Source organism: Micropterus dolomieu, linkage group LG22, assembly GCF_021292245.1.
Source record: "Micropterus dolomieu isolate WLL.071019.BEF.003 ecotype Adirondacks linkage group LG22, ASM2129224v1, whole genome shotgun sequence".
NCBI lineage: Eukaryota > Metazoa > Chordata > Actinopteri > Centrarchiformes > Centrarchidae > Micropterus > Micropterus dolomieu.
The window spans coordinates 8123619-8136688 of NC_060171.1; the positions used below are offsets into that span (position 1 = coordinate 8123619).

General features: G+C 35.9%; 1 protein-coding gene across 7 annotated transcripts in view; it reads left to right on the forward strand.

The window, feature by feature from the left end:
* LOC123961955 (inositol hexakisphosphate and diphosphoinositol-pentakisphosphate kinase 2-like) overlaps window positions 1–13070 on the forward strand; it is a 318451-nt gene that overhangs the window by 223373 nt on the left and 82008 nt on the right. The window lies entirely within an intron of this gene.

A 13070-nucleotide genomic window follows, 5' to 3' on the forward strand; every position in this document is an offset into this window, starting at 1 on the left:
TTGATTTTTTTTACATTTCGGTCCACACGAAAAAGCCAGTCATGCTTACAGGCGCTGGATGTTTCTGCACAACCGGCTGTCACGATGTTCTCCCCAGCAGTATGTGCTCTCTTTTGCCCATTCCGACCCAGAAAGGCTATTTGCAACAGCATTTTTTAGTCTCCAACACCCCCCACCCCCACCCCTCTGCCGCCATGCTCCCTGTCTCTCTCTCACACACACCCAAACTAAACATGAAATTCTCACAAACCGAGGATCTGTGGCACAAAGCAAAGCATGCCATGTACTAAGCAGAAGAAAAAGAGTATAAAAATGTATCTGCATGCTGACAGTCAACATGCAGCTGCTCGCACTCTTTGACACAAGTGGAGGGCTCGAAGTCAACGTGACACCGAGAGGAAGGTTTCAAACGGGGTAAAATTAAATATATTTCTGACCAGCAGTCTTTCAGCCATAATTATAATGTGCAAAGTAAAATATATTAACAAAACGCCATCTCTCACAAAATAATCTTCACAAAAATAACTTGGACAGCACCGATTTTATATTCTGGCATCATTTCACAGTCGATATTCATCTGCACAAAAATACATGTATCAACTTACAGCCTCAAATATGTGCACACAAATATTTTCCAACAATTTTCATATTATAAACAGCACACACACATCATTTATGTGTAGTGTAGCACATCCATCAAAATCACATTGGTTTTTTAGGAGGTTTTTGTAGCCTCAAAGTGTGTTTAAACTGATATCATTAAATATGATCAAATTACACATGTCACACACACAAACACACACACACACACACACACACACACACACTCCTGTCAGACGTTTTGAGAGTCCACCTTTACGTCTCTGTCATGTCCCCGAAGACAAACTGCTGAAAACAAAAGAGAATATGTGAATTTAGTCGTGCACAATTCCCTGTGAAAATCTACACGTATGTGTGCAAAACTTTCAACACCCAAGAAATTGCACAAACATTTTATAATGTCAGCTTGGCCACCGCCTATTAATACAAATTAAGTTACATATTTTGAGGGTAATCTTTTATTAAATAGAAAAATTAATTTCACACAAGAGGCAAAAAAAGAAAATCTAAGAAATATATATAGGGTTAGGGTTACATAGCCTATATGTCTACCGGCTTGTGTCACAGCGATACCACAAACTACAGCTTCTACCTAATTTCAAGTTTGTGTTTTTTTTTACACGAAGAGTATATACCCCCCTCCCTGTATCAATAGCCCTAAACTCACACACTCCCTAAATCCCGCAACCTTTTGTATCCTGCAAAGCTTTTCTCACATTTAAGTTTCTGCCTCATCATTTCAAAACACACACACACACACACACACACACACACACACACACACACGGTCTCTCACTTTATCGGAGTCAACACTAACCCCATCTTTGCCTACACACACTCTAAACCGAATGTCCACTTTGACACTGCAACAAGACAAATTTGCTCCGCACACTGTCATAACTCACTGCTATCAATACCTTCGTGAGTCCACATTTTATCTGGTTTTTGCTTCATTTTATTAATCATGAAACAAAAGTTCTGAAGGCGGGGGAAACATTGCTATAATTTACAGCGATAAAAGTCACATCAGGGCAGCGTTTGGGACTAATAATTCCTCTGTGCAGATAATTCCTCAAACTGATAAAATAATGGAAAAAATATCCCGACTGTCATCACTGATTTCAACCACTTTAGAAATTACGTTTATATACGCTAACGTTTTGTTGGCAAGACTGTAGTTTGTACATAGACGCTGACAGAGTTTACAGAGCAGTCAACTGACGCATTTCCTTTTTTTCTTTTGTGTGTCGCTGTCCACCTCCTTGGTTCTGTAACGGCGCATTTCAGCACCGTAGAAGTGGAGAGTGACACACAGAAACCCTTCTTTAACACCAAAACATTAAAGTTTCTCAAATGTAAATGATCGACTCCTGCCCTGCACAGGGGTTTCCACATCTGTATGAGCATCAGACACACACCTGACAGAGACAAGCTAGCAGACGCTCCTGCCCTGTCCTTTCCACACAACTGTCCACCCTACAGTGACTACTCCTGGTCCTGTTTTTGCCATTTTCGCTGATGATATTCACTCTCAACATATGTGGCACAGCATGCTTATATAATCTTAAGGAAAAACTTTTATTCAATAGAAACATCCCAGCAACATCGACACAACACACATAACCAAATTCTTCTTTTACACATCCAAAAGCTGAGATAGCTGCAACTTTAAGGGCAAAACCCTGCTGAAAGGAGTTAGGGTAGATCCCCAGTAACGTTTCCTGTCTTAACTCTAAAAATCACCACAAATATTGGAGAGTGAGTCATATTCAAAGCAACACATGTTCAGTGAATACTCTCAACAAAATTAATTATGGTTTATATGTTTATTTTATTTTATACTTACCTAGTCCTGTTTAATCCCAGGACCACAGCAACATTTTCGCAGCTGCATCTGAGGGCACAGAGAACTTAAATTAGCTTAATTTTAATTTCAGCAACTTTTGAACCTCTTATTTTATATTTTCATGTGTTTTCAGAAATGACACATTACAGCAAGTCTGTTCTGGCAGGTGCAGTTCCAACAAAATATATGGGCTTTTATTTGAAAAATATCAGGCTTTTAAATGCATAAAACTCAAGAAAACTCTCAATTTTCACTCAATGATAAGGTCAGCCACAGATTAAGCGTTACAAAATAATGCTGTAAGTATGAATGTAGAATGTGTGCATGCATGCAGTTTGACACAGTATACACTATACGTTGTTTGTTTTTGTATAAAAAATAATATAAAACATGTAACATATGTGTGTATATGTGTGTGTTATATCCAGATGAATGTTGAACATACAGCTGCCTTACATGGTGGCTGCTGTTATGTTGTACTGAAAAAATAAAGAGATCACATTATAAGCCCACTGTCATTATACAGTAGACATTTTATAACACATACAAACACATGCACAAACACACATACGGACGGACAAAGTGAAAACACGGAGCAAGAGATACACACTTTGCCTCGTGTTGATTTGGAAAAAGAAGGCCAGCGCGCACGCACACACACTGACCCAAAAAGGACCCCAAACACTTCCACATTCAAAAAAATTAAAAGGAACAAAGACACATATTTAAGTCCAACACACACACACACACACACACACACACACACACACCTCTCAATTGTGCATGTATGAGACTGATAAACTCACACTCAAAAAATGTGGAGATAGACAGATAAACATGTACATACACACACACATTCACACACACCGCGCCACATGTAACACTCAAGCTTCCATCTACTGTTTCTGCAGCGTATCTTTAATATAAACAGCTTGAATTACATCAAATGTCAAAAAGTACCCATAACATATAAACTGTAAATTCATCCAAACTCATCTAAAATCCAAATTAATTATATATCTGCTTTATCAAACCCACATTCAAATTAATATAAGCAATTTAAAATGGGGTGGGGGATCATTCTGCCTAAATCTGGGATCAATAAGCATTCAGGGGAAATGTTTTCATCTTAATTGGTTTTCTCTCAGATATCAAATACAACAGAAAAGGATAACAAGTTTTACATTTCAGCGTCACATTTTTCTCAGTTTTGTATGTTAGAATTTAATTTACATAGTATAACACGAAGCTAAGTTACCAACTTACACACAAGCTAGATTCAATTATTAAATATAATAAAGTTAAATATAAATGTCCCTTTATGTATGTCTTGATATATTGTTGCTGTATGATCAAATAATTGTCTTTCATCTATTGTGGATGATACACTGACATGCGCGCACACACACACACACACACACACACATTTCCAGCCCTTACGAGTGTGTGTCAGACTTGCATGTGTTAGTGTGGGTGTGTGTGTGTGTGTTCCTTTCTGACAATTTTCCATTCATTTACCAAACATTTTATTTTAGCTGATACTTTATGCAAATGCAGCACACATGGATCGTGTGTGTACATGTGTCACACTCAGCCTTTGATTGTTTGTCTTTAAATGAACCTACATTCATGTTATAGACTTAATAAAAAACACACATACATATATATATTTAAAATTTGCCTTACACACTGTGCCCCAATTTTCATTTATGTACGTAGATGCTTAGAAACACAATCAGACCCACACACACACTCATGGACAGTCACTCACACTAACATGATAATAAATTCTGGAATTTACAAATTAAAACCCCCACTTCTTTAAGAGAAAACATAGTGTGCTAACATAATTGTACTAAAATAAAGTGCTGAAACATTTGTGTTCACAACTGCTTATTTATTATTTAACATTCTACATTTAATCTGCTGTTTGATATTTGATGTATAGCAGCCTATATAACGTCAGTAAGAGCCTGTAACGTCATGCTACGTCAGCTCCCCTCACTGTAGTCACTGTGGGGAAACTAAAACATTCTAGTGAGATGTCTGCCGTGGTCGACACCACGCCTCGAAGACACCAACACAAGCTTTTAACACACACACACACACACACACACACACACACACACACACACACATACACTTGGGACCACCGAAGCTGATGGATCAGAAGTCTGACAAGTTACCATAATGTCCAGATTTTACTGAACCAGCTTTAAAGTATCACTCTGCAAAACCTACCCATCTAAATAAAAGTCATCAGTGGAGGTTTCACTTGAAGGTTTGTGTGACTTTTGATGGCATAATTGCTGTCAATGACTGAAAGAAAATGGTGGATGGGCACTGAATATTTTAATTCCTTTGCCATCAAAGTAATAACATTTAAAGGGATTCTATATATATTAGGCTGGAGATGATGAGTATAACAACAGCAGACCTGTGTTAAATTCTACCTTCACGAGGGTTATAATGTTCAGTTTTGCTGACACTGTTTCAGAGAAGTGTTTTTTCCTGACTGCAGCTGGCCTCATCAACAAGGCCCGGGACCCCCACTGACACTGACTCTCATTCCACCACACATACACTACACATTACATTAATCTCCACATCTGACTCACTGTGTTTCTTTACACATTGCACATATTCTTTACACTTTGTACTTTGAATATTTGCACATCCCTCTGCCACTTTTTTAAATATTACATCATCTTCATTTTAAACTCTGTACAACTCATTTTAAAAACAGACATACTGTGTTTGACATATTTTTATATATTTTTTACATTCATTTTTTAAAATTTGATATTATTTGTTATTAGTGCAGTACTTTTTCTCTTCTTGTGTTTATTGTTATTATGCACTAAAATAGGCACAATCCTTCTATGTAAAAAAAACTTTACAATAAACCTGATTGTATTTGTGATTCTTGGATCAGCTTTATGTTCATTTTGGAGAATGTACTGATTTGTACATGTATTACATACTGACACATGTTTCTATTATTTTGTCCACACCATTATGATATCAATCAGGGTATGTTAAATAACAGAAACACTTTTTTGTGTAACACAATAAATTTACAGCATGTAACGGCATCTCAAACTACATCCTCTAAAATGTTTATTAAGTTAAATCAACACCTCTCTAAAACTTTTTCAACTAAAACATGAACATTATAACCTTCATGAAGGGAGGATTTATTGCAGGACTTGCAGTGTAAACAGTCATCAGATTTAATCCAGAAATATTATCGCATTGGGACTGAGTGTCAAAAACCCTATCAGACAAGAAGGGTTGTAGCGCCGTGTTTCTGGGAAGGGCTCTCTCATCTTTAAATCCTGCTGTTGGTTTTTATGTCCCAACCCTTTAACAGATATGCAAGGACTCTAATATAGAAAGATGTTAATTGTTGTTGAGGAAAACATAGGTCAGATGTTATATGTAGGTGTTACAATTTTCCCCCTTTCAGGAGGGGCCTCCTAGAGTCCCCTTAAGGTCCCCATATAATTTCCTGCACCCTGGTTTGAGACGGAATGACCTAGTTTAACATTAAGTCACACCGTATTATTATGATCTGACAAAATCTCGGGATCCATGGTTTTGGTGACAACACTGCTCCGGAATCAGGTGTGCTGTTTGCACCTCAAACTCCTTTTCCAAAGCACTCTAAAACTGAAATGGAAATTAATCAACTTGCACTGTTTAATTCCTGAACTACGTGTGATTGTGGTGATAGGTCATAAAACTCACTTGTTCTGCTGCTTTCAAGTTGCAGCTAAATGGTCGAAATGTCAAATATCCTGACAGGGTCTGCAAAGTGGTTTAAAACTGGTACAAGCAGGTGTGCTTTTATGCTCAGCTGGAGCAAAAAGTTAAACATTCAAGGGAACAAGCTTGTTGGTTGATTGTTCTTTTTAACAACTGAAATGATTCATTAGCCACTGTACTGTACTTGTTGGAACTTGACCAGCCTTTCCCTTTTCCTTGCTCCACATTTCTGCTTTTCTTTCCCATCTATTTTCCTTTTTTTGTCCACCAGCAGATTTTATGTAGATAAACAAAAGATCATTCTAATAAAGTATATCAGCCCTTATTTAACATTTTTGGACAGATTAAGTACGGTAAATCCTGGTTTTGAACATGTTGAAAGTCAATTCTACTCCACCTTTTACCTTTAGGAGCTTCTAGCTCTCAAATACAGTATGTTTTTGAATTAAAACCATTGCTCATTGATTTTGCACTGAAAAAAGTGTTTTGTTTTGGTCTGTGTACCATTTTATTTTTACCAGGAATAGGACCCATTCATACTTAAGCTTTCAAAGGTCACACCCATTTACCTTCCCATACAGGGATTTGACAACTCCCTCAGGATGACTGGGTGTGTTCCATTCAAACCGGCTTGACTCTCAGAGTTTCGCTTGGTGCAAGTAGAAAAAAAGGTGTCAGTTGATCCGAGCTCTCTTGCCAACCGTCCTGCTGCCTCCTGCGTCCCTGCCGGGGGCCAACAATCTTCGTTGTTCCTGCTTCCCCTGCTTCATCTGCTGCGTTAGTTTCATTTTCTTTCTTCTCACCATCATGATTTGAGTCCTAAGAATACAAAAAAATTACAGATTCAGGAACACACACACTTGCATGCATGCACACTAACACACAACTGGGTGCAACAAATGACCTGGTCAACACTAAGAACAAATATGTATGAAAAGTTAAATACTATACTGCTGTCAAACAGTGAGTAAGCAAGTATTTAACACAAGCATGGTGTTGGGACTGTAATTAATAGAAAAAACATTACGACCCCTTTTTTGGGTGGGACACAAACTGTGGGTGTCCTGCATTTTTCAATCCCTCCGGCCCACAAGACAGGCTGCTCACAGTTCCCTTTTTTGGAAAACTGACTCTGCATCTGCTACGACCCTATGGTGAGATACACACACACATAATTAACGAGAATATATTACAAGGAGACTATATACACACTCTTTAACATGCACACAAGCAGTCGACACGCACACGCCTGGAACAATACAAATTTCTTGTATGCATGTACTTGGTGAATAACGTCTGATTTTCATATTTTAACCATTAACATGTAATATTTTCTTATAAAACTTTCATTTCATGTATCTTAAATCACTCCCATATTCTTCCTTTTTAATAATAACTATGAATTTTGATCATAGATATTATATCAGCTTCAAAATAAGTTAGTGTGTGTGTATTTTATTGTATTTTTCTTTGCTGTTTTTGGCCAGGTTGGTGGTTTTCCTTGTATAATGTTTTCTTGTAACATTTTCTTGTATTTAATTTACAATATTCTTCTGTACATGTTGTTTTTTGCTTCAAGCTATTTCACGTAATGCACACTGAGTTTACTTAAATAAAATAATAATAAAATGTGCTAGATAAATATAATTACATTGCCTTGACAAGACATGACAACACAGATTTAATTTACAAATACAAAGTTGGATAATATGTGTTAATATGAATCTTTCTCTAGCAGTTATAGCATAAATTGTCTAAAATACTATAAATTTTCATTTCTGAGAGTTTGACATTAACCTCTTTAGCAGACACTATCTAAATAAACAGCCTATGAGGAGGACCTCTCTATAGCTCTGTGCCTTCAGCTGTACAGTCAGCCATTTTCTGTCAGACATGAGGACGCTTCACTGAGGCTGCACTGCTTGTGAAAGGAAGGCTCTTGTAAACAGTTTTGCCTAAAAAGAAAAAAACACATTCCTACAGCCAGACATGGAGACTAACATATGTAGACATGGTAAACAGCTGTGCTAAGGACACGAAAGGAGGTGATTTATCATTTAGTTATTCCTCACATGCCTGACTGCCCACCCAATGAGTGGTCACAACAAAATGGCAGACCAGCATCTTCAAGGATGACTATACATGTTTAAACAAACATATGGAAGTTAAGGTTAAAATGCAGATAATGTAATTATACCTGCATTTGTATCTTTTATCATTAAGCTGTGTCTGAGACAATTGAACTGACTGACTGCAGTTTTAAAGTTTTGTTTTTTTGTTGTTGAGGAAGATGAGTTTTGAAACTGCCTCTTTCTCATAACAGTTATGAAATATGATTTTAAATTGGTATTATTAGAAGAATTTAACTTTTCATTGAATTGTTTTCATGTTTCCTGAAGAAAGATTTCACTTTGTAAAATTTTAAGTTTTATTTTCATTTTAGAAAATATCTCCTATTTTGCACAATTGTTAAAATCCCCAAAATCAAGCCAGTTTGTAGCATTTGTTGTGCATTGCCTTTGTTCAGCCTGTGTGATGTAATGTGTGAAAAGTGATTGACTTGAAGAGAACTCAATGAAGTGGTGAAACAATGAGAAAAGATGGTTTGGGGTAATCTCAATGAGACAAGAGAAATTTCAATCCAATTAAGGATCTTGTAAAAATTGTAAACTTTTGACTTCACATAAAAGTGTCCCAACGGTGTACGGTGTGTCCAAAAATAACCCAAATTATGTGACAGTTGGACAAACATTGTTTACAGGTTGACCGAATGTTGCCCCCTATAAAAGCAAGAAAAACATCTGGTCACATGTGGTCACATGTGAACGGAACCACAGAAGTGTGTTAGTGCACAACAGCATGGACCCACACACAGGTTTTCTCACTATCTCTCTCTCTCTGTCATTCAAACACACATGATAGTCCATTACATTTGTTTATTGTACAAATTTAGTTGTGGCCACTAAAAAACTTCGAGGAAGAGGAGGAGGAAGAGGAAGATGGAGGCTGTTCACAGCTGCAGGTAAGGAAGTGAAGTGAGAGCTGGACATGCAGACGCAGTTTGATATGGTGTGAGTTTGTGATCGCTCAAAGTTCAGCAAAAGTTCGATCAAATGTTTATTTTGTGTCTGAGTGGACTAAATTATACGTGGGATTTAATACATAGATTGGAGGAAGGGAATTCATTGAAATAATTTGAATACAATATTACCTGTATTGTCTCATTTTTTCTATGTGGTCAAGTCAAGTAAATTTTATTTATATAGCATATGAAAACTTGTATTCTTAGACCCTGGTTGTGGGAATCTTTCCTTGTTCTTGTCCCAGCTTCAGTTATCGACCATCATCATGAACTGTGAGGTGAACTTCTGTTTGGATATATGTGATGTGAATGTGATGATGGCTACACAAACACATTTGCTGTGGTTATTATTAGCATCATATGACTGTATAGACAAAACATGCAGATATTGTACACAGTTTTAAGGGTTTTTGTAAGTTTGGTTACACAGTTTATTTTATCTGCATGTATCTGACCCCTATTCAAGCTGAACATTAAAGGAAATTAAGTAATAATTTTAACTGCTACTGGACATCATCAACATTATAGCAGTTATAGGTTTGAACTGTTAGAATCAGTACAGCATTGCCCTGATCATCCTTTTATTGTGGAAAAAAGTGGATATGATGTGTTAAGTTTTCAAATTCAAATATTAACCAAAAGGAGCTATATTGATATTTGTTTTATACATTTTTTATCAAAACCAGTTAAAGAATAGGTTTAAAAGAGCTCTTTTCTAAATGCAATCAGCAACAGCTTCCTCCTTGGTCTTAGCTCTTTACTTTGAACTCTAATAAGAGAATAAAAGTAGCTAAAACACAGTAACGGGCCAGAAAACGTTGAAATAACCCGATATAAACAGTTTTGTAAACTGTTTCATATTTGTCTGTGTCTGGAGTAAAAATATACACATGGCCTTGAAATGTGTCTTTAAAAATGTCTACAAAAAGTAGTTCTTTGTGTGTATAGGCACATGTTGCTGATATCCAAATTGCAAATTAAAGCAGAATTATCTAAAATTTCAGCTGTACATCATCAATATTACACATGTTTGTGCACTGCTCTGATCATGACCCTGTTATTGTGGAAAGATTACAGAAAAGCCAACATGCTGGAAAAAGAAGGTAGAGTTGATAAATGAATTTATTTTATCACTTACTTCAATTAATAGATATCAGTTTAAAATCAAGACTTTAAATTTGTCCAAACATTGTGAATTAAACTGCCTATAATTATTTTTTTCATTGATCTTGACGAGGAGTTTGTTGAATTTAGTCCTGGTGAAGCGCGCGCACACACACACACACACACACACACACACACACACACACACACACACACACAAAACTTTGATGGTTAAGAATCTAAAACAGCTTAAATTTGCAGTTTGTGGAAGTAAATAAAAATTTGATATGATTTAAAGTTGAAAATATGTTGTTATATGTTGAAAAGGTAGAAACACTGCAGACTGTATTATTTGCGCATTATTATATATTATAATTAACTGTAAAATACAATCTAACTAACCTCTAAATCTAATAAACACAATCTAGTGAAAATAATTTCAGAACTTTTCTATATTTCACTCCCTAACATGTGTCATATTCGAGCATCTGTAAGAGTCTGTTTTAAATTCAACATTGTTACTATCATGTGAAAACTCCAGTACTAAACTAAACCCTAACCCTTCTGTTGTGATTTTCATGTTTTAATATCAATTGCTGGTTTACAAACTCCTCTTTAGGTTGAGAAACTTAAAAAGCACACCGATGTCAAGCTGGAAAAGTAGTTACTAGAATTTCCTCTGCAAGTGACACTATATTTGTAGGAACTCGACACAACATGTGCTGCTCTTACAGTGAAATTTTTCCTTCCTCACTCCAACTCAGATCCACTGTTTTCTACAGATGCTGATTTGATGAAAATATGGGAAGGTGAATGAAAAGGACTGAGGTAAAGAAAGCAACAGCAAAATGAAGATGAGCCAGGACAGGTTAAAACCCCTCACATAAACAGTTGAGCATACTGTATTTTCACATTTAACTGCTTCTGAAGTTAGTAAAAATGTACAAGTGACCTTAGAAATGTGTCTTAAAAAGGTGAAAAGTCTTTCCTTTTTAGGTGTGTCCCAATGAGCTGAAACACACACACACACACACACACACACACACCTGTCATAATTTAACTTCCGGTGTCAGTGAATAATATTTTCAAAAACGGTAAAGCGTATTTGAACGCAGTGTATATATTATATCACCTCATCTGTAATTAGAGTGCATTCCTTTAAGACAATATTAAATCTTAATTTAAGTCACTGTTTTCATATTTACAGAGAACATAAACACTCCAAATATTCAAAATGAATGAACAATGAATCATTTAAATGAACTCAAATCAGATGTGTTTAAAGACACAGCAAAAATATTTCATCCTTTGTCACTGTGTGAGCTGTTGATTTATCTCTTGTTACTCTCTCTCTTGTTTTAAAAGTATTTTATGTTAAAATCCCTCTCTCAGGTTTTATATGATGGGGCTGTTAATTGGATAAATGTATCCAATCAAATGTGATTTGCGATATCTAGCTAACCCGCCCCTCATATAAAACCACACTTGACTGTGCTGACTGGGCCGCTAGTGTGGATAGCTAGCAGAGCAATATTCATGCTAGGTGAGTGTTTGGATTAAAGCTGCAATCTAACAACGCAGGTAAGGAAGGAACTATACTATTGCACTATAATAGCAATGCCTACTTTGTGTGTAATTCAATCAAATGTCAAGCCTATTATATAAATCCCTTTCGTAAAAAAATCTGTATGCTGTTTTACTCGGAAATACATCACAATACTGAAGCTAACGTTTCACTGTGATTTATTAAGACCAAAGACTGTCAAAACTTTCTCTTCAAAGCCTTTTCTGTTAAATAACAGACCATTTTAGTGGTAAAAGTGTTTTTTTAAGGTAACTAAAGTGGATTACTGGGCACTTAAAATCACCATTCTTTCTCCAAAATAAGTGATGAAACAGTGGTTGTTTGGCTTTAGAAGTAGGGGGAACATAATAAAGTATTAAAAAACCCTTTCTTTTAGTTTCCTTTATAAGAGACCTAATACTTTATGCTATATAATGTTGTTTATAATTGACCTATGTTCATTTCAAATGTCTTTTTAGGATAATATTTGTGGTAAATAAAAATATTGACTGAAAAAAGGTTAAAAAAATGTTAGCCCTGAATAGTGCCATTTCCTACAGGCAACAGCCCCAACAACCTTTACCAAAAAGATAGGGCAGACTTTATGTCACCAGAGAGGCAAAACAAGTCTAAAAAACTAGTTCCTGCTCCTTAAGCTTATTGTTTTGTGCACAAGGTAATAACCTAATGCCACTCAGATGAGTGTATCAACATCAACTCAGATCTTCAGATCAGACTGTTTAGAGATACTACGAAGACTAAGAACTAAGAAAATCAACCTGACACAATTAAAAGTTCCACATCTAGCAGTAATAAAGTCTCCCATACTCTCCTACTACTAGTGTGATTGTTCTGGCCATAAATAAAGCAGTAGGAAATACTGGATATTTGTTGAAGTTTGTAATTTTTGGATGTTGTCAGTAATGCTTTGAAACTACAAAGTTTGACTAGTAATGTAGTACAAACATTTTAATTATTTCTTTACTGCTAAATTGTGTGATAAAAAGAGGAGTTTCTTGTGTAATACTCTAACTGCCAAAACACTACACTTTCAAGAATACATAGTATGGAAATGAACATTATTTCGACATGAATTTCCTTTGGCT